Genomic DNA, 22,971 nt, shown 5'->3' on the forward strand with positions numbered 1-22,971 from the left:
ACTGCCTTGTTCTGGGGCAGAATGACATTTATTACCTCGTCAGCTTGGAGATTCGATCTTCCAACCTTTCGGTTACTAGTCCAGCGCTCTAACCACTGGGCTACCTGCCACCCCCATTTCTTGGGATACTTTGATGTGTTAAGTGAGTGAGATGCGCAGTCTGTGTTTGACTTCATAGAGAAACTTGTTGTCCAAACCTACGATGGCACGGCTGTAATAGAATGTGTCTGCTATTTGTATTTACAGCTAAGTCCCCTCCTGTTCCCTGATTAAGAGGTGATGACCACTCCACTCCACTACCATTGTCAACTCTCTCATGAGTTGAACTGAAGCAATATCTCATGTGCCCGCTCATTCACTGGCACATGAAATGTTTCCTCTCCAAGCACTGTGAGTACCCCTATCAATTCTCTCATTTACTGTATGTAGAGTCAATCACATTATTACACATCAATGATTTTACTCCTTGCTTGGACTAACTCATTCTTAGCTCTTTTGTCTAACTTTGTAGTGTGTTATTGTTTTTTGTCTTCCCAGTCAAATCCTATCCTGCACTGGTCAAGCCTCTGAACACCTCAACTCATGCCTCACACCCTCATTCAATCACTGCTGTGATCTCTTTCCGACACTGTGTATGTAGCCCACTCATTCCCAATAATATTGTACTACAAACGTCTTTAGGTTAAAATAATTTGTCTTTGACGATTTTTGAAACACACTTTGTTTTCTCCGTGCCTTCTATGCCATGGGTCTCCCATCCTGTTCAATTTTTCAAGTCACCAGCCTCCACTGCTCTCCACCTACCCAATGACGTTTGAATACAGACATCCGTTAACCACCTAAATGAGTATCTAAATTTAACCTTGCGTAATACCCTAGATGCAGTTGCACCCCTAAAAACAAAAAACATTTGTTTTAGCTCCCTGGTATACAGAAAATACCAGAGCCCTGAAGCAACCTTCCAGAAAATTGGAATGAAAATCGCGCTCCACCAAACTGTAAGTCTTCCGACTAGCTGGGAAAGACTGTACCGTGCAATATCGAAGAACCCTCACTGCTGCTCGATTATCCTATTCTTTTCCCCCAACCTAATTGAGGAGAATAAGAACAATCCCCTCCCAAAAATATGATATTGTTGCAAAGCTAACTAAAAAGCAGCATTCCCCAAGAGAGGATGGCTTTCACTTCAGCAGTGACGAATTCATGAACTTCATTGATGTAAAGATCATGATCATTAGAAAGAAAATTACTGACTGCTCTTTCAATCTGCATATTTCTCCAAAGCTCAGTTGTCCTGAGTCTGTACAGAACTGCCAGGAAGTTGGATCAATGGAGACACTCAAGTTTTTTAATCCTGTATCTTTTGACACATTCATGAAAATAGTCATGGACTCTAAACCTTCACGCTGCATACTGGACCCTATTCAAACTAAACTACTGAAAGAGCTACTTCCTGTGCTTGGCGCTCCTATGTTGAACATAGTAAATGTGGAAGTAATAAAGCCTCACTTGAAAAAGCTAAACCTTGACCTGGAAATGTTATTTAAACTATCGGCCTGTATCGAATATCCAATTCCTCTCAAACATTTTAGAAAAAGCTGTTGCCTGAAGACTCCATAATAGCACTGAGACTGCACTCGTGAAGGTGGCAAATTACCTTTTAATTGCGTCAGACCAAGGCTCTGCATCTGTCCTCGTGCGCCTAGATCTTACTGCCGCTTTTGACACCATCAATCACCATCTTCTTTTGGAGAGATTAGAAACCCTAATTGTTCTACACGGATAAATTCTGCCTGGTTGAGATCTTATCTGTCGAAAGATATCAGATTGTCTCTGTGGATGATTTGTCCTCTGACAAATCAATTGTAAATTTTGGTGTTCCTCAAGGTTCCGTTTTAGAACGACTATTGTTTTCACTATATATTCTACCTCTTGGTGATGTCATTTGGGAAACACAATGTCAACACTCACTGCTATACGGATGAGACACAATTAATCGTGATGGTTGTAAAGTTTTTTACAAATAAAACTGAAAAACCTTGCCGTTACTCTGGACCTTAATTTCTCTTTTGACAAACTTCTCAAGAATATTTCAAGGACTTTTTTTTTACATCTTCGGAGCCTTGCAAAACTCTGAAATGTTTAGTCCAAAAATTATGCAGAAAAACTAATCCATGCTTTTGTCACTTCTAGATTGGCCTACTCTCCAGCTACCTGGATAACACACTAAATAAGCTTCAGTTAGTGCTAAACACAGCTGCTAGAATCTTGACTACAACCCAAAAATGTGATTATATTACTCCAGTGCTAGCCTCTCTAGGCTGGCTTCATCTTAAGGCTGGGGCTGTTTTCAAGGTTTTACTGCTAACCTACAAAGCATTACATAGGCTTGCTCCTGCCTATTCTCTGATTTGGTCCTGCTGTACATGCCTACACCTACGCTATGGTCACAAGATGCAGGCCTCCATATTGTCCCTAGAATCTCTAAGCAAACAGCTGGAGGCAGGGCTGTTTCCTATAGAGCTACATTTTCATGGAATAGTCTGCCCACAGTGGTTCTTCAATTAAAGGTTTTGAGATTATGCCACGGGACATTGAGGCAATTTGTGGTTTAGTACACTACGTCACTGCTTCATTGCGCCAGACCACAGAAAGGGGAAGAGAGCGCTGATTATGCTTTTGGGTACAGTGTAAAGTGTTGATCGCAAGGCGCTATTGTGTCTCTACCTGAATGAATGCTGACAATGAATGGGCGATATAGATATATATACTAAATATAAACTGATAATTGTGCACAACTTCACAATTGAATTTCAATTAACTGAATGATGAGGATGAAGTAGAAGAGGGTGATTGAATTTAGAACAATAGTGTAAGAATTGCTATTCCTCTGTCCCGCACTAATACAGGTATCCTGTGTGTGTATTTCTTTTCTCTCCTTCACAGGTGGCAATAATCATTCCCCAATCAGTCACCAACCAGTCATCAATCAGAAGACACACCTCTTCCTGTTCTCAATACCCTATCACAACCTCTCTCCTTTGGTTTTAAAACCCTGTCAGTTGATTTCTCTGGCGCTTAATCTCTGTCAATGCCATCTGTCTGTAGATATCTTGTTTGGTTTTTGCAACTACATGTCACTTTGTCCCTACCTGTGAGTATTGGTTTTGTTATGGCGTTTGTTTGACGGTGGGAAAAGGGGGTACCAAGATAAATCGCCCATGGGCATACATTACCCGTAGGAATACTTTGTATAAAAACACTAGTTAGAACTGGGCGAACCACCCGCTGTATTTTTGGTTAGTTAGCTGTTGGTGAAATAGGCTAGTCTAGTTTAGGGGTGTTTTTGGATAATTATTATTTATTTCCTTGGGTCCAGCTCAGCCCCTTTATCCTGCCCCCCCCCATTACCGTGTGTTTTCAAATAAACCATGAGTGTTTGACGGTAATTTAGTTGTTTGTGGCTATTTCGTTCACTCTTTTTCACTACTATAATTTGCATGAGTTATGTTACGGGTCTCGTTACCATCCCCCCTAGACTGTCGGGCCAAAGGGATTCGTAACACGCACGCAAAGTGGTTTGGAACTTTGACTATCTAGCCGAGGAAGAGGCGAGAAGCTCACATCAGACCATCACTGTTACAGCTGATTAGCTGTCTGAAGTCAGATAGAGAAAATCTAATCTAAGTGAGACTATCCAACTACGCTCATCACCAATGGGAACCATCAACATGGCTGGTTATCTTTCAGAGTGAAAAACAGTAGAAGAGCGTAGTAGGATAGAGGGAGACCCCTTTCGGACAATGAGTCATACAGCTGGAAGGCCATCAACTTTCCGAGAAGTCTTGGTTGTGGAACTTAGATGTACTGTACGCAAAGCTGGCATCAAGGCAAAGGGTGGCTACGTTGAAGAATGTAACATATAGATTATATTTTGATTTGTTTAACATTTTTTTTGGTTACTACATTATTCCACATGTTATTTAATAGTTTTGACGTCTTCAGTATTATTCCACAATGTAGAAAAGTTTTTAAAAATCAATAAATGAAATTAGTAGGTGTCCAAACTGTTTTGTTTGTCAGAATCCTTGCGGCACTGTTTTGGATGAGCTGTAGTTTATGAATTGAATTTGCAGGCAGGACCCCCATGTAATGCTTTCCCATATTCAATTCAGGAGAAAATGAATGCATGGATTAGCTCAGATGAATGTTTTACAGACCGGACTAATGTGGCAATTGAAGGAGAGAGCAGAATTGAATTTCACACTCAAAATAGTGATGACTGAGGAGAGGTGAATGATGTGGTTATTTATGACAGGGTGGATGCTGATGGAGTTGGCGATCTGCTGGGGGTTGCCTATTAGCATTGCCTCTGTTTTGCTGCTGTTGAATTGGAGGAAGTTGTTCTGGATCCAATATTTTGCCTCTTCCAGACAGTTGGACAATGTTGACAGAGCAGATGTTGTGTCAGGCTTTGTTTTAATGTACACGTGTGTGTCGGGGGCAGAGAGGACAGGCTGTGCTCACTCTGCTCCAGGGGAGAGGTAGAGACAGAGCTGCATTTCCTATTACACTGTGACAAATACCCAGACCTAAGAGAATATTTCTTTCCCAAAATTATAATTCAATACAAAGAATTTGAAACTATAAAAGATGAAGAAAAAATCAAATATTTATTGGGTGAAAAGCCAAAATGTGCAGTTTTGGCAGCCAAATATGTGTCCTCCTGCCACAACCTGAGGGACAGCCAGTGAAAAGTGCAAAGTAATGTTGATAATATTTCCCGTTTTGTCTTTCATACCAGGTCATGTGTCTTCTCAGTCATGTTGAGACTGGCTTACTACTGTTGCTTTAATGTATTGTTGTTCTGATTAATATTGTTGTTGTAGTTGTTGTTAATGGTAATCCCATGTCCACTACTACTATTATTATTGCTGTTGGTCCCACCATTTATTTATATATAAATATATATATACACATATTTTATTTTTCGATATGTATACTTTGACAATGTAAGTAATAATGAACTTGCCATGTTAATAAAGTGAATTGAATTGAGAGAGAGAACTTAAATTCACACTGGACAAGACAGGAGAAATACTCCAGATATAACAGACTGACCCTAGCCCCCTGACACACAAACTTTTGTAGCATAAATTCTGGAGGCTGAGACAGGAGGGGTCGGGAGACACTGTGGCCCCGTCCAACGATATCCCCGGACAGTGCCAACCACGCAGGATATACCCACACCCACTTTGCCTAAGCATACCTGCCACCACTAGAGGGATATCTTCAACCACTAACTTACCATCCTGAGACAAGGCCGTGTATAGCCCACGAAGAGGCACAATCTCCCCCATGGCACGAAGATGATCCTATGAAAATCACAATGCTGCTCATGGGTCCTTTAACATGGAGTGGTGCGCATTGTGACTAGGATGTTATAAGATGGTAATTGCTCAGTCACTCACTCTTTTGTTGCTTCTATTTTATGTTGTGTTAATGCTGACGAACGCGACAGCTGTTGGAAAGATTCCCGCCAAACAGGTTGGCTTCCATGCCTCAATGTCGCTGTCACAAAGCCTGTTTGTGTTCACAATGAAAAAGGGCTTTAATAGGCTAAATGCTCATTTGAGGCAGCCAAAATAGATACCATACACGCCTGCTATTGACGTTGATGATAGAGGCCATTTGTACAATCAAATGTTATTGCAACCATACACTACACGGAAGTAAAAAAAAAAGAAAAAAAGTAAAGCTTATGTAACAATGGTTATTTTTTTTATATAAACATTACTTAGTATTTATATTATACTAAAAGTAATATTTCCATTGTTACTATTACATGTTGTTATCATGTTACATGTAATTTAGTATTACTATATAGTTACTACTTGAACCCGTACTGTATTGTAAAGTGTTACCTCTTCTGGTCTTTATCAATAGGTTAATATTTAAAATGTGGAAGTGTTCACATAAGGCTCCGAAGTGAACATTGAGTATAAGTAACATATTAGAATAACTATGATCAGGTTTGTTCCCAATGCTTTCAATCACTTTCTGACTGCACCCTTTTGATTTGAACAAAACCTTCCACCCAAGTTAGAAGTGGTCAGGAAGAAACTTTTTGGACCTGAATGCCAAAATATTAAAGAGCGACTTAAACACAATGATTCTGCATTTTAGAAAATATTTTGCTCATTAAGAAAAACAAGATTTCAGTCTTTGGTTTTTATGTGGCACTTACTGAAGTTTGTCCCCCGTGAGACACTGTAGTATCAAAGCCACTATCACTTCCCCCAAAGATATCTGTAGTTAATGTGGGTGTTTTTGACAAGGAAGTTCTAGTTTTACATCTAGCTAAGGTGTTTGGTGCTGTATTTCTCAAGTAAAAAATGCTCAGTGTTGTCTTATGTAAACAAATTCTGATCATCTGCGCTGATGAGTAATCTGTGTCACTGCATGTGTGTTCTGTGGTTGTCATGCCCAGATCTGTTTCACCTGTCTTTGTGCTTGTCTCCATACTCCTCCAGGTGTCGCCCATCTTCCCCATTATCCCCTTTGTACTTATACCTGTGTTTTCTGTTTGTCTGTTGCCAGTTTGTCTTGTTTGTTCAAGCTTACCAGCATTCGTCCTGTCAGCTCCTGTCTTTTCCCAGCCTCTTTTTTTCTCGTCCTCCTGGTTTTTGACCCTGAGCCTGCCTGCCGTCCTGTACCTTTGCTCCACCTCTGGATTACTGAGCTCTGCCTGTCCCTGACCCTGAGCCTGCCTGCTATCCTGTACACGACTGACCCAGCAGATCTGGGCCAGCTGCGTGACGCCATCTCCTCCCAAGGAGCCGCCATGTGGGGTTACCATGGCCTTATGGTAACCCCACAGCTCCTCAGCGTCTCAGCTGCTAGCAGCGCCGTCTCATCGGCCACTCTACCTTTTCGGAAGCCCCGTTTACCCCCCCACCCCGGAATGCTTCAATGGAGAGTCGAGCAGTTGTCGTGCGTCTCTATCTGTGTGCCCTCATTTTTGAGCTTCAGCCCTCCTCCTTCCCCTCAGGCTACCTTGGAACGATGCAACTCATCGCATTGATGTGCGGGAGGGCCCTCACCTGGGCTACTGCTGTATGGAAACAGCAGCCGGCCATATGCGTTAGTCTGGAGGGGTTCGTGGAAGAGGTAAAGGTGTTTTGTTTTCGCCCCGTTCTCCGGGAGAGAAGCTGCCCTGGAGCTAATCCAGCTTCGGCAGGACTCCTGCAGTGTAGCTGACTATGCAGTTGATTTCCGCACATTGTCAGTGGAGAGTGCTTGGAACCAGGCAGCACTGTTCGATATGTTCCTGCATGGCATCTCGTAGGAAATTTGACTGCTCACATGTCCAGGGATTCCACCTTGCCTCCGCGTCATCCCGGAAGTCCTCGATGATCCCGTTGCCGAGAGAACCCGAGGGCTCCCGACCTGCCCTGAGAGTTGCCGGAGTCGGCTGAGTCGCCGCCTTCCGAGCCTATGCAACTAGGTAGAGCTGGGCCATCGCCAGCGGAATGTCAATACAAGATCACCACGAAGAGTTGTCTGTATTGCGGGACTCTTGGTCATTTTGTGTCCTCTTGTCCTTTAAAGAATTCAGGCTCACTGGTAGGAGTGAGTACGCTGGTGGGCCATAGGGAGAACCTTCCTGCTTCCCTTGCTCGCACCCCGGTTCCTGCACTTCTGCTGTGGGGTAGCCAGTCTAAATCTCTCCGGGTCCCCATTAACTCTGGGGTCGATGAGAGTTTTTGGGGGATGCTACGCTGGCTTCCGAGCTGAACAGCCTCTCTCCACTCCCATGGAGGTTAATGCGCTGGACATGTGCCCTATAGGCCGGGTCACTCATATTACTGCTCCCATCAACCTACGGGTGTCAGGGAATCACAACGAGACTATTCAATTCCTGCTTATCAAGTCTCCTCAGATTCCTATGGTATTGGGATTTTCCTGGCTCAAGCAACACAATCCTCTCATCAACTGGTCTACTGGTGCCATCGTGGGCTGGAGCCCGTCCTGCCACATTCATTGCCACATTCTGCCTGTCCCGGGACGTCTTCCTAGGGCCTTGGAAATTGCCCCGGACCTCTCCGCCAGCCCCGCAGAGTACCAGGACCTCCGGGAGGGATTCAGTAAGGCCTGGGCCACTTCGCTTCCGCAGCACCGATCGGTATCCAAGAAGGTCAAGCCTGAGGTGCTGGCACACCGCTATAGTGCCGCAGCTACACCCCCGGAAGCTGTGATCCCCCCCCCCCCCCCCCGCTCCAAGATCATTAGCCCCTCTACTCTTCATCCTCTGTTGCTCCGTATTTTTCCTAGCGTTTCTGTCTGGAGTTAAAACCATGTCTGACTGCCCCTTGTCTTCTGTTTACAGCCCCCCCCCCCCCCCCTCCCGCATCATCGACGGCCGACCGGCGTACATTGTGAGATCTCCTGAAGGTTTGACCCCCCGGGGCAGGGGATTCAAGTACTGGTTGACTGGGAGGGTTATGGCCTAGAGGAAAGGTGCTGGGTCTCCGCTAGGGACATCCTGGTCCCAGGCCTCATCTCTGAGTTCCAGAGAGAGATATCCAGAGAGGACTTAACTTCTGGCTGCAGGGGCAGTATTGAGTAGCTCTGATAAAAGGTGCCCATTTCAAACGGCCTCGTACTCAATTCTTGCTCGTACAATATGCATATTATTATTACTATTGGATAGAAAACTCTCTAGTTTCTAAAACCGTTTGAATTATATCTGTGAGTAAAACAGAACTCATTTGGCACAAACTTCCTGACCAGGAAGTGGAACGTCTGAAAACGAGGCTATCTTCTAGGTCCTGCCTATAAATGGGCATGATACGTATTAGTATACATGCACGTCATACACCTTCCCCTAGATGTCAAGAGGCAGTGAGAGAAGAAATGGAGTGTTTATCTTGGTCTGAGATGGAATAAATCCTCTTGGAATGACGTGTCACCCATTTCCTGTTTTCTGGAAAGGGCGAGGTTGGACCTGGATTGCCTTCTGAAAAGCTGTCGTTATAGGCAACTACTACTATCTCCAGCTTTGATTTTATTTGATACATGTGACAATATCATCGTAAAGTATGTTTTTTCAATATAGTTTTATTAGACTGTTGAAATTTATTCGGGACATTAGGCGTGTTGCGTTGTGTGCCTTTGTTCACTTGGCTAGTGCGTTGCTAATTCAAGAGGGAAAAAGGACGTTCTAAATCCAAACAACAATTGTTCTTGACAAAGGACCTCTTGTACAACATTCTGATGGAAGCTCATCAAAAGTAGGATCCATTTATGATCCTATTTCATATATATGTCGAACTGTGTACTATTAGTTTTGCGCCCAGGTTTTGGGCACTCGCTCGCCATAACGTAAGCCTTATGTCGTAATGAAGTTCTTTTTAGAATTCTAACACGGCGATTGCATTAAGAACTAGTGTATCTATCATTTCCTATACAACATGTATTTTTTAGTTATGTTTATGAATAGCTATTTGGTCAGAATATGTGTGTCAGAAAAATATCTGGACGTTGTGGGAAAAAGTAGCTACGTTAGCACAATGTATAACCACTGATTTCAGCTCTAAATATGCACATTTTCGAACAAAACATAAGTGTATGTATAACCTGATGTTATAGGACTGTCATCTGATGAAGCATATCAAGGTTAGTCAAAAATTATATATCTTTTGCTGGTATGTTACGATCGCTAACTTTTGCTGCTGGGAAATGGCTTGTGTTTCTAGCTATTGTGGTAAGCTAATATAACGCTATATTGTGTTTTCCCTGTAAAACACTTAAGAAATCGGAAATAAGGTCTGGAATCACAAGATGCCTGTCTTTCATTTGCTGTACACTATGTATTTTTCAGAAATGATTTATGATGAGTATTTAGGTATTTGACATTGGTGTCTGTAATTATTCTGTCTGCTTTCGGTGCAATTTCTGATTGTAGCTGCAATGTAAACTATGATTTATACCTGAAATATGCAAATTTTTCGAACAAAACATAGATTTATTGAATAACATGTTATAAGACTGTCATCTGATGAAGTTGTTTGTTGGTTAGTTTGGTTGGTTCTTGGTTAGTTAGGTTGGCTTTGTGCATGCTACCTGTGCTGTGAAAAATGTCTGTCCTTTTTTGTATTTGGTGGTGAGCTAACATAAATATACGTGCTGTTTTTGCTGTAAAACATTTAAAAAATCGGACATGTTGGCTGGATTCACAAGATGTGTACCTTTCATTTGCTGTATTGGACTTGTTAATGTGTGAAAGTTAAATATTTAAAAAATATATATATTTTGAATTTCGCGCCCTGCACTTGAGCTGGCTGTTGTCATAAGGGTACCGACGTCGGGCTTGCAGCGAGAAGAAGTTAACAGCTACGTCTATCAACAGTTGTCGCAGTGACATTCTATTGAAATGAATGCTTGCATAGTGGAGTATTTTGTTAAGACTTGTAGCTAGCTAAACAATGAACCATAATCCCAACTCATGTTCAATGTTAGCTAGCTAACACTAGGCTATAACTAGCAAAGCAAATGGCTCTGCTATACGAATAAGATCATAGACGGAAAGTTCGCTAGTGAGCCAGCCAACGTTAGCTAGCTAACAGAAGATTTTAACTTGAAATGAAACCAATTTCTGTCAAAATTAGAAATGTGTAAAATCTTACCCGTCCGTATACATTATGGATGGATGCATCTCCCTGTCATGGATGCCATGGTTGCCCTTAGTTTGAAGATGTAATCCAGAGACAGGTGTTTTCTACATCTCCTTAGCTATCATACCTAAATTCCACTGATTTCAAAACTTGGTCCTCCAGAAAGTGAAGAGCAACACGTATGCATTTTTACTACGCGATACATTTAAAGAAAATCCGGTTTAGACAGTATTACCTACACACTTGACCAGCTGAAATATAAAGAAGCGTGCAAAATGGCAGACCAATCTGAACTCATCTCTCGGCATGTCCAGCCCGCTCATTGGCTGAGATAATTTTGGTTAGCGGGAAGGTTGCTGTCTTTTTCTGTGGCTAAACCTACTAGGCTCGTAATTGAACAACTTTATTCATATTTATTGATGGCATACACGTTCGTTATTAAGGCACATGAAAGTTCACATGTCCCAGAAGGCATTTCTGCCAAAAAAACATATTTTGATAAAACCGTTTACCTTCAAATGGCTCTCCTGTGAAGTAGTGACCCGTGACATATGCCTAGTTTCCTGAAATGAGTCATAATTATCTGAATTATTCTGAAATTTGACATTACATTTTTGTACTAATATTGAATTTTACATACCCTACCATGAGACATCCATATCTTCATCACTGAAAAAGACAAACGGTTTAGTTTGATATAATTTGAAAGCTTACAAACAGTTAAATTATTTATAATTTCCTGAAATGTAAAAAAAAATAATGTTTTTACCTTTTAAAATCAATTATCATAAAATGTATACTCTCCGATTGAATTCATATTCAATTTAGACCATATTTTATATTATCTGAGGTGTTCGGAGAGTGCCAATCATCTGTTAGGTCACAGCATGCTCTTGGATACAGGGTGGGTGTCATGTTTTGGCTGATAAATTCACTAAAATGTAATTACATTTTAACTTTGAAATGGTACCAAAAAAGTTGGTTGGAGGTCCACACATCAGAAAATGCTTACTTGAGTGAGCATATTCATTGTTTTAAATTCAACTGTCAATCTTCCATAGGAAACCTATTTAAATAATAGATAATGGAATAGACTTTCCCCATTTTAAGTTGACGTTCCACGGTGGGTGGACCAGCAGCCATTTTTCTGGTAGTAATTGGAAGTTTAAAGGATAACTCCACTACTTTTAAACCTTGTTTGCATTATGTCCAGCACAATACCAGTGTTTACATATGTGAAAACAATGAATTTCTATGTTTTGTGAGAGAAAAAATTAAGGTAAAAAAGTTATACCCGATGACATCTTCAAAAATTATTTTAAAACACTATGAGATTAGCAGTGATGTGTGGATAAGATAATTACCCTCCCCATAGCTAGAAACTAGTTGCAGGTTTTGAAAATAACTGTTTTTGTTACTTGCTGCCATGTGATGTCACAGATAACATTTTTTATTTATTTGACCCCCTTTTCTCCCCAATTTCGTGGTATCCAATTGTTAGTAATTGCTATCTTGTCTCATCGCTACAACTCCCGTACGGGCTCGGGAGAGACAAAGGTCGATAGCCATGCGTCCTCCGAAACACAACCCAACCAAGCCACACTGCTTCTTAACACAGCGCGCCTCCAACCCGGAAGCCAGCCACACCAATGTGTCGGAGGAAACACCGTGCACCTAGCTACCTTGTTTAGCAAGCACTGCGCCCGGCTCGCTACAGGAGTCGCTGGTGCGCAATGAGACAAGTAAATCCCTACCGGCCAAACCCTCCCTAACCCGGACGACCTCCCGGTTGCGACAGAGCCTGTGCGCGAACCCAGAGTCTCTGGTGGCACAGCTAGCGCTGCGATGCAGTGCCCAAGACCACTGCGCCACCCGGGAGGCCCCCTTTTTATTATTTTTAACCACATATCATAGAAACGCTGTCACGCCCTGACCGTAGAGATCCTTTTTATGTCTCTATTTTGGTAGGTCAGGGTGTGAGTTTGGGTGGGCATTCTATGTCTGGTGTTCTATGTTGTCCTTGTTTTGTATTTCTATGTGTTTTGCCTGGTATGGCTCCCAATCAGAGGCAGCTGTCTATCGTTGTCTCTGATTGAGAACCATACTTAGGTAGCCTGTTCCCACCTGTGTTTGTGGGTGGGTATTTTCTGTTTAGTGATTGTGGCACCTTTCAGAACTGTTCGTTGGTCGTTTTGTTGTTTTTGTTTGCGTGTTCATCTTTATTAAAAGTATTATGGATACGTACCACGCTGCACTTTGGTCCTCCTCTCCTTCTCCCGACGACAATCGTTACAGAACTACCCACCACCAAAGGACCAAGCAGCGTGGAAGGATGGACTCCTGGACATGGGAGGAAATATTGGACGGCAAGGGACCCTGGGCACAGCCGGGGGAGTATCGCCGTCCGAAAGAGGAGCTGGAGGCAGCTAGAGCGGAACGGCGACACTACGAGGAATTGGCTCGATGTAACGGGCACGAGAGGCAGCCCCAGAATTTTTTGTGGCGGTGGCACACGGGGAGATTGGCAGACTCAGGTAGGAGACCTGAGCCAACTCCCCGTGCTTACCGTGGCGAGAGAGTGACTGGGCAGGCACCGTGTTATGCGGTGAAGTGCACGGTGTCCCCAGTGCGCAACCATAGCCCGGTGCGCTACATCGCAGCTCCTCGAATCAGCCGGGTTAGAGTGGGCATCGAGCCAGGAGGGATGATGCCGGGTCCGCGCATCTGGTCTCCAGTGCGTCTCCTCGGCCCGGGGTATACTGCACCAGCCCTACGTATGGTGTCCCCGGTTCGCCAGCACAGCTCAGTGCGGCCTGTTCCAACTCCCCGCACTTGCCGGGCTACAGGAGGGATCCAGCCAGGACGAGTTGTGCTAGCTCTGCGCTCGAGACCGCCAGTGCGCCTCCACGGTCCAGTGCATCCGGTTCCTCGGCCAAGGACAAGGCCTCCTGCATGTCTCCCCAGCCTGGTGAGTTCTGTGCGTGTGCTAAGGAATTACAGAAGGTACAGTTGGGTAAAGACAAAGTCTTTCACGTGGAGGAGGTTCTAGATCAAAAGAGAGAAAAGGGTAAAACATGGGTGTTGGTCCGCTGGAAAAACTTGCCCCAAAAGTTTAACAGTTGGCTATTAGAGCAAGATGTGGTGGAGGCATCAGGGGGGTTAACTTAAACCCTCATGCATGATAAATACAACATCATTCGCGTGTACACAGGAGTGCATCATGGAACACAGCGGCTAAAACCTGACTCTCCCCAGTAATGCGTCTGCACATATATATCGTAATAACCAAAGTTCGAGTTATACAACCAATTTTCCAAAGCCTATAGAGTTATCAGAGGCCTGGGAAGTAGGTCTCAGCGAGATTACATACCCCCATAGTTGGTATAATATCAAAGATAAGGACCGTGATTTTTATTGCAAAAGGATATCGGATCCTGCGAAACTTATTAAGCTTAAAAAAGGGTTCTATAGAACCGTCGACAGGATCGTCTCAGAGTTGAATGAACTCCTAACCCAGAACAATATGGAAATGCCCTATACATAAACGTGTACAAATCTCAGGGGATGCTGTTGGGGGTATAAAGACCAGTGGTAATTTATCCTACATGTTGGGGATGGGTCCCAATAAATGGACGTATGTGAAAGATAAATTATTCCCATTCCCTGCGGATATACATGTAGGATTTTACAACATATTTGTGTATACCGACATCATATCCTATCAAAGGGTCGGAGACAGTTGTGTGCCCCTCCTGAGAACAGTTCATATAGACGGAAAGGATGGCGATATAGTCACTGTTACCTACGACAAGCCACCCTACGTACCTGAAATTGAAAACGTTCTGGTTGGGCTTAAAACGGATCAGAACGAAAACATCGAATTTACTTATGGTAAAAAGATTGTAAAACTCCACTTTAGACCCACCAAAACCTCTCTACATATATAATATTAGTATTATATATTTTTATAAACATAATACAAATAAATTAAAAGGGTTATGAACCACCAACATCTCGACCCTAACCGCTAAGTCTCATACTATGTTGCTCAAGTGGGAAATGGGTTACCCGGCTATTATGGATCCCCGACCATGTACGGTTCGGGGAGAGGAGGTATATTTCGTAACCTCTTTAGGATGGTTTTACCGTTTATGAAGAGAGGCCTCAGCATAGCCAAACCACATTTAAAATCAGCAGCTGAAAATATAGTAAGTGAAGTTGTAGCCAATGCTATGACCAGAAGGGCGTCACCAGATGCCGAGCATCAAGAAGGCTCGGGGCTTATGATGTTGTCTCGAAGACCAAAAAAGAGACCTCCGGGTATAAGGCGCAGGCTTGCCCCTAAAAAGCGGAGGTTAACCGTTAAATTAAACTCAGTAAGTCAAAGACGTGGTAAAGTGAGAAGGTCTGGACCTAAAAAGACAAAAAGAGTACTCGGAAGTATTTTGTAAAAGAACAAGCAACATGGCTCTTTTACACCGTATGTCCTCTGAAGCTATAAAGACAGAGCTCGATCTTTTCACGGCCCCCTTAACCCAACATTCAATAGATAGGTCCAGTTATCTGGAGATGGCCTCACTCTCTGCCATTACCGACAACGGTCCTATAGAATTTTTCATACCAGGCCACGGTGACAACTATCTGGACCTCAACAACACCTTGTTGCATTTACGTCTAAAAGTGACCAAAAGAGATGGTACTAATATTGCAGACGATGCCAAAGTGAGTCTCATTAATTACGCAGTGGCCACCATCTTCTCCCAAGTGGACGTGACTTTGGGTGAACGCCTAATCTGTCAAAGCAGTGCCACATACCCTTATAGGCCTACCATGGAGTGTTTACTCAACTACTCCGAAGACAAAATTCAGCGCCGGGCTGTTTAGCAAGGATACTGCAGGAGGCTCTATGGAATTGACAGACCCTTCCACCGGTGCAAACAAAGGACTGGAGGCACGCGCTCGCTACTGTGCCGAATCTCGAGAGTTTCATCTGCTAGGCCCTATACACTCTAACATTTTCTTTCAAGAACGTTTACTCTTAAATTCGGGTGATTTAAGACTAAAATTAACCAGGGCCAAGGATGAGTTTTGTCTGATGTCTACCCAGGATGGTGATTTTAGTTTAAAAGTGTTGGGGGAAACGCTTTTTATTAAAAAAGTGTTTAACTCCGGCAGTTCGTCTGGGTCACTCACAGGTTTTTTGATGAAAGGAAATGCCCTTTACCCTCTCCAAAGAGTTACCATGAAAAGCTTTAGCATACCTGTGGGCAGTAGAATCTGTAGTCAAGAAAACCTTTTTCTAGGCCCTTTACGCCGATACGTGGTTATAGCGTGGTTGATCACGCCTCTAATGCGGGCAGCTTAGATAAAAACCCATTTAATTTTCAACACTTCAATGCAGAGTATGTAGCTCTCTGTCAGGACGGACGTCAGGTCCCTGCTAAGGCTTTCCAACCACAATTTAATAACAACATATCTGTGCGAGAATTTTACAATCTATTCCTGGCTACAGGGAGGCATCTGAAAGATCTCTCTTTACCTATTGACAGAAATGATTTTGCATAGGGTTACACATTGTATGCTTTCAATTTATCACCTGATGATGACACCTCAGGAAATCTGTCGGGGGTGTCCCAAGGTAACCTCATGCTGGAAATGCGTTTCCGTACACCTTTAGCCTGTACCGTTAGCATGATTGTTTATGCATGCTCTGGTTCAATCTTGGAAGTGAATGCCCGAAGACAGGTCTTAGTGGATTATTATTAAGGATCGTTGAGCAAAGACATGAATACCCAAGAGTTGGAAGGGTTCATTAGCCGATTGATTGGAAAACAATTTTGTGGAGTGTTGGCTTGTGATGAATTACCAATTGAGAAATGGCTGGAGCGGCCGGCCATGTTTATTGTCAATACCCATCCTAAACACATGCCGGGGGAACATTGGCTAGCTGTGACATTAGAAGACGGAGGAAGAAAGATCTCTTTTTTTTTTTTTTTGTTCCTACAGCTTTCCCCCCGGTTTTTCACATTTCCCCAAATCTATTAAAGAGTTTTTGACCAAAAACGGATCAAAGATATACTACAGCATCAAACAAGTGCAAGATAACCTTTCCACTACATGTGGTCAACATTGTGTATTCTACCTATGCCAAAGGGCCCGGGGAGTTTCTTTTGAAGATGTTATGTCTCTTTATAATGTTGATTTAAGACGTAATGATAACGTTGTAGCTTGATTTGTTAGAAAATATCAAAAGTTTTCAAATATGTGTCCTTTAAGACCATGTAATCAAAGCGTATGCTCACGTCAAATGTTTCAAGAATGCCACAAATGTTAAACTGCTTATTTTTTTCAAATAAAATGTAATGAATTTAATCATAGTCATTCAAAAGCCTAACCACCCTGAGAGATTGGGGTAGGGAAAGGTTTGGAGACGTTAAGGGGGGTAAATGAGTTATCATCATCCCTTTCATAGGGCGGAGGGGTTGTTGGGACATCTTTAGGCGTGCTGTAGCTCGTTGAAGGTTTTTGTTTTGAAGCTTGAATCTGTTGACAAAGCTTATAGTTGGGTACCCCCGAGAGGGGAATGTTGACGATTGCCAGGGCCTTAAAACCTGTCTAGGATCAGCGTGGCGCTAGCGGCACCCCCCCCCCCCCCCCCACTGAAAAACCAGTGCCGCGAAATTCAAAAAAAATATTTTTTTAAAATATTTAACTTTCACACATTAAAGTCCAATACAGCTAATGAAAGACACAGATCTTATGAATCCAGTCAACATTTCCGATTTTTAAAATGTTTTACAGGGAAGACACAATATGTAAAGATGTACATCTATTACCTAAAAACACATTAGCATAATCCACCATCTTTTATTTGTCCACCAACACCAGTAGCCATCACCAATTCGGCTAAACTAAGATATTTATAGCCCCTAACCAACAAAAAAACTCATTAGATGACAGTCTGATAACATATTTATGGTATGGGATAGGTTTTGTTAGAAAAAAGTGCATATTTCAGGTATATGGCATAGTTTACAATTGCACCCACCATCACAAATGGACTAGAATAATTACAATGAGCAACGTGTTTACCTAACTACTAATCATCAAACATTTCGTAAAAATACACAGCATACACGAATCGAAAGACACAGATCCTGTGAATACAGACAATATTTCAGATTTTCTAAGTGTCTTACAGCGAAAACACAATAAATCGTTATATTAGCTTAGCACATAGCAATTAGCAGCCCAGCATTGATTCTAGCCAAAGTGAGCGATAAAAGTCAACATCGCCAAAAGATATTAATTTTTTCACTAACCTTCTCAGAATTCTTCCGATGACACTCCTGTAACATCACATTACAACATGCATATACAGTTTGATCGAAAATGTTTATATTTAGCCACCAAAATCATGGTTAGACAATGTGAAATGTAGACAAGCTGGTAAAGAAAACGTCCTTGCGCCACTTAGACAGTGATCTACTCTTATACATAAATACTCATAAACGTGACTAAAAAATATAGGGTGGACAGGGATTGATAGACAATTTAATTCTTAATACAATTGCGTTATTACATTTTTTAATTTATCCTTACTTTTCAATACAGTTTGCGCCAAGCGAAGCTACGTCAAAAAACATGGCGTCCTAAGCCACTAAAATGTTTCGACAGAAACACGATTTATCATAATAAAAATGTCCTACCTTGAGCTGTTCTTCCATCAGTATCTTGGGCAAAGGATCCTTTCTTGGGAGAAATCGTCTTTTGGTGGAAAGCTGTCCTCTTGCCATGTGGAAATGTCAACTACGTTCGGGATGAACTGAAAAGCGTGCCCAACTTTTCACATCGTTGCAAAAATAAATGTCCCAAAATCGCACTAAACGGATATAAATTGCTATAAAACGCTTTAAATTAACTACTTTGTGATGTTTGTAACTCCTATAACGAGTGAAAAGATGACCGGAGAAATATAACAGGCTAAACTAACGCTTGGAACAGGAGAGGGTCGGTGTCTTCCACGCGCGTTACGCAGCAAGAAAAGACTTGCTAGCTAAAGGTTTTTTTCATTTGTAGGGCCTGTGAACGAGCAATCGAGCCCGTTGGAATCGTCATCACGTAAAGGCATCCAGGGGAAGACGTAAGAAGTGTCCGTATAGTCATAGCAACGACAGAGCCCTTTTAAATGACTTCAGAAAAGTGGCCAACGTTTCTCAAATCTGACTCCATGTCAGGGAAATTGCTGTAGAATGGGCTCTGTTCCACTTAGAGACAAAATTTCAACTCCTATAGAAACTATAGACTGTTTTCTATCCAATAATAATAATAATATGCATATTGTACGATCAAGGATTTTGTGGGAAGCCGTTTAAAAAATTAGCCACATTAGCATAAATAGTCTAAACAGCGCCCCCATCCCCAACAGGTTAAGAAACTGATGCCACCCGGGAGGTCTTCTGTCATCAGCAACCTTGTGGGCAGCCATGGTACTTTTACGCAAGTCAAGCATATGTGCACCCCTGACAACAGAGCCTTGTCATTCCCAGTAGCGGTTCCCTTTGAGTCTTTTATCTTGTTCATAATGAATCTAACATTTTTCCTGTTACGTGCCGGAACGTGTCAACATGTCATGCATAACTTTATCTTCAACAGACATTTGATCTTCAGCCGGTAAGATCGCCAGTACAGGCATTGCAGGGGCTTGGCTCTCTCTAGGCCCGTCATCTTTTAAAGGGTCCGGTAGGGAAAGCGTTAAATGGTTGGTCTCTCTCTCCCCTTGTTTTACCAAGGCCAAATACCTTTTGCAAGAGGTTTGTTCATTTTTGGACCTTATCATAAGGGTTCAATCCTTTCCGGTTCAAAATATCCTTAATGGCCGTATCCAAATCATTTTCCACTGTTTGTCTGATATTTTCAGGACCCTGCATTTGTTTTTTTTAAGTCTATCCAACTCTTGTTGTGGCACCAAGTACATTTTATTGGCCATCAGACTCTGTGTTCAACCCCCACGTCTGGCATCAATAAGGCTGGTTATGAAGGGCACGGCTATACTTACTAAAGGTAGAAGAAAACCCCCAGACTGTTGTATGCTATGTCTTTTATTAGCAAAGATTTTGATCGAGGTCTTTTGTCTCTTTCATTTTTGCAATTGGGTCAGTGTGAGTGGAATGCGTCCTTTGAGAAGATTCAAAGCAATCTCACATAGGGATAATATGAGATCTGAAGAACAGTGACCCAAGGTGGCCTTCCGTTCTTTAGCTGTAGCCCCAACTAAGCTTCTCAAGAGGGGCAGGTTTCTTTTTAAACGCAGAGACATAGCGGTTACTTTTTAGGAATGTATGCAACAGGCCACTCCCATGGGATCAGACCTGTTCGTAGCCTCAGGTGTTCTGGAGTATTTGCTTTTAATTCCATGATTAAATAAGAAAATGGCGCTTTGGTAGCGTCCTCATAGCGCTCCATAAAGTAGGATTTCCTTCCCGGGTAGATCTGCTGAGCTAGAGTGTTAATTTGTAGTTTGTCTCTAGGGTTTTTGAACAAAACCATGTAATTGGCGTTCAAACTAATGGTACGACTATTTTTACTTTGGTGAAACACATTCTGCACCAAGTAAAGCACGGACAGGTTTCTATGAGTATATTGGGTAAAAGCTTCTGCAATTTCGGGATTTTCGCTATCTGCAAATAGCATATCGTCCAAAACCAGCAGATTGTTTTTATGAGGAGGGAGAAGTTCATCATCAGACAGGGATTCAGGTATTCCTTCAACAAACATGATTTTTATTTTCTTCAACAATTCATCATACAAAAGTTGATAACACGAATAACACCACACAATAATATCAGGCTTTTGAGATAACACATGTTCAGAATTCTCTAAAATACTTTTTACAAAACAAGTTTTACCACTATTGGATGGGCCTGAGATTAAGGATGAAAATGGTAGTTGCAACCGGGGGTCAAAACCTTCTACAGCTGTAACGATTGACGCTCTCCTCATCCTCGGATGAGGTGAGGAGAGAAGGATCTTCAGACCAAAACGCAGGCTCAGGGAAATAAGCCATCTTTATTATAAATTATGATGGCAACACGAAACGAAACAAAACACTTTAACAAGCTTACAAAATAACAAAACGACGTTGACGCAACCTGAACATAAACTTACATAACTAAACATAAACTTACGTACAGGAAACAGACGACATCGAAACGAAAACGAAACAAACGCTACAGTCCAGTGTGGTACGAACAAACATACTGACACAGGAGACAATCACCCACAAACAAACAGTGAGAATGCCCTACCTAAATATGACTCTTAATTAGAGGCAAACGCAAACCACCTGCCTCTAATCAAGAGCCATACCAGGCAAACCGAAACCAACATAGAAACAGATAACATAGAATGCCCACCCAACCTCACGTCCTGACCAACTAACACACAAAAACTAACATAAATAGGTCAGGAACGTGACAGTACCCCCCCCACAAGGTGCGAACTCCGGACGCACCAGCACAAAGTCTAGGGGAGGGTCTGGGTGGGCATCTAACCACGGTGGTGGCTCAGGCTCCGGGCGCGGTTCCCACCCCACCATAATCCATCCTAGCCCCCTCCCTTCAAGAATGTCCACCCTCTTACTTCCCCCACAAAATCCTCCTACCAACATATCCAATAGGGACAACACCGGGACAGAGAGATAAATCAAGAAAGAGGGATAGATAAGAATATAGAGATAGATAAAGATAGAGAGGGAGATCAGGATAGAGGGGCAACTCCGGACTGAAAGGCAGCTCCGGACAGAGAGACAGCTCTGGACTGATGGGCAGTTCTGGGTATCTAGCCTTTTCAGGCTGAAGGGCAGCTCATGGCTGACTGACGACTCTCGATGCTCATGGCTGGCTGACGGCTCTCGACGCTCATGGCAGGCTGACGGCTCTCGACGCTCATGGCAGGCTGACGGCTCTCGACGCTCATGGCAGGCTGACGGCTCTCGACGCTCATGGCAGGCTGACGGCTCTCGACGCTCATGGCAGGCTGACGGCTCTCGACGCTCATGGCGCTCTGACGGCTCTGGCTGCTCATGGCGCTCTGACGGCTCTGGCTGCTCATGGCGCTCTGACGGCTCTGGCTGCTCATGGCGCTCTGACGGCTCTGGCTGCTCATGGCTCGCTGGCGGCTCTGGCAGATCCCGTCTGGTTGGCGGCTCTGGCAGATCCCGTCTGGTTGGCGGCTCTGGCAGATCCTGTCTGGTTGGCGGCTCTGGCAGATCCTGTCTGGTTGGCGGCTCTGGCAGATCCTGTCTGGTTGGCGGCTCTGGCAGATCCTGTCTGGCTGACGGCTCTAGCGGCTCCTGTCTGGCTGACGGCTCTAGCGGCTCCTGTCTGGCTGACGGCTCTGTAGGCTCATGGCAGACGGGCGGCTTTGCAGGCTCATGGCAGACGGGCGGCTTTGCAGGCTCCTGGCAGACGGATGGCTCAGACGGCGCTGGGGAGACGGATGGCTCAGATGGCACTGGGGAGACGGATGGCTCAGAATGCGCTGGGGAGACGGATGGCTCAGATGGCGCTGGTGAGACGGATGGCTCTGGCCGGATATGGCGCACTGTAGACCTGGTGCGTGGTGCCGGAACTGGAGGCACCGTGCTAATGATAAGCACCTTCCTACTAGTGCGGGGAGCAGGGACAGGGCACACTGTATTCTCAAAGCCTACTCTATCCCTGATGCGTGGTACCGGCACTGGTGACGCCGGGCTGAGGACAAGCACATCAGGATTAGTAGGGGGAGAAGATACAGTTTGTACAGGGCTCTGGAGACGCACTGGTAGCTTAGTGCGTGGTGCCGGAACTGGAGGCACCGGGCTAGATACACGCACTACAGGGAGAGTGCGTGGAGGAGGAACAGGGCTCAGGATACGCACTGGTAGCCTAGTGCGTAGTGTATACACTGTAGGTACTAGGCTGGGGCGGGGAGGTGGTGCCGGAAATACCGGACCGTGGAGGCGTACTGGCACTCTTGAGCATTGAGCCTGCCCGACCTTACCTGGTTGAATGCTCCCGGTTGCCCGACCAGTGCGGGGAGGTGGAATAACCCGCACCGGCCTATGTAGGCGAACCGGAGAAACCATGCGTAAGGCCGGTGCCATGTATGCCGGCCCGAGGAGACGCACTGGAGACCAGACGCGTTGAGCCGGCCTCATGACACCTGGCTCAATACCCAATCTAGCCCTCCCAGTGCGGGGAGGTGGAATAACCCGCACCGGGCTATGCACTCGTACAGGAGACACCGTTCGCTC

The 22,971-nt window shown here is 43.8% G+C and overlaps 1 long non-coding RNA gene across 1 annotated transcript; it reads left to right on the forward strand.

Annotated features, from left to right (window-relative positions):
* Nucleotides 1–251: 251 nt before the first annotated feature.
* LOC129841359 (uncharacterized) lies at nucleotides 252–4,941 on the forward strand. The gene is made up of 3 exons (XR_008757310.1): nucleotides 252–390; nucleotides 538–632; nucleotides 2,947–4,941. It is a non-coding gene; the product is annotated as an uncharacterized LOC129841359 (long non-coding RNA).
* The last annotated feature ends 18,030 nt before the right edge of the window (nucleotides 4,942–22,971 follow it).

The sequence above is a fragment of the Salvelinus fontinalis genome, chromosome 42 (assembly GCF_029448725.1).
Source record: "Salvelinus fontinalis isolate EN_2023a chromosome 42, ASM2944872v1, whole genome shotgun sequence".
Lineage (NCBI taxonomy): Eukaryota > Metazoa > Chordata > Actinopteri > Salmoniformes > Salmonidae > Salvelinus > Salvelinus fontinalis.